The sequence below is a fragment of the Haliaeetus leucocephalus genome, unplaced genomic scaffold (assembly GCF_000737465.1).
Source record: "Haliaeetus leucocephalus isolate CR32 unplaced genomic scaffold, Haliaeetus_leucocephalus-4.0 Scaffold741, whole genome shotgun sequence".
Classification (NCBI taxonomy): Eukaryota; Metazoa; Chordata; class Aves; order Accipitriformes; family Accipitridae; genus Haliaeetus; species Haliaeetus leucocephalus.
Genome location: NW_010973177.1, coordinates 1,721,341 through 1,721,655, shown reverse-complemented (window position 1 = coordinate 1,721,655; position 315 = coordinate 1,721,341).

The window sequence follows — 315 nt, the reverse complement described above, 5'->3', positions numbered from 1 at the left end:
TGGAGTTCAAGACCCTTAGGGCAGTGAGGAGGGTGCACAGCAATCTCACTACCCTGGACTTCAGGAGAGCAGACTTTGGCCTCTTCAGGGATCTGCTTGGTAGAGTACCATGGGATAAAGCCTTGGAGGGAAGAGGGGCCCAAGAAAGCTGGTTAATATTCAAGGATCACCTCCTCCAAGCTCAGGAGTGATGCATCCCAACAAAGAGGAAGTCAGGCAAAAATACCAGGAGGCCTGCATGGATGAACAAGGAGCTCCTGGACAAACTCAAACACAAAAAGGAAGCCTACAGAGGGTGGAAGCAAAGACAGGTAG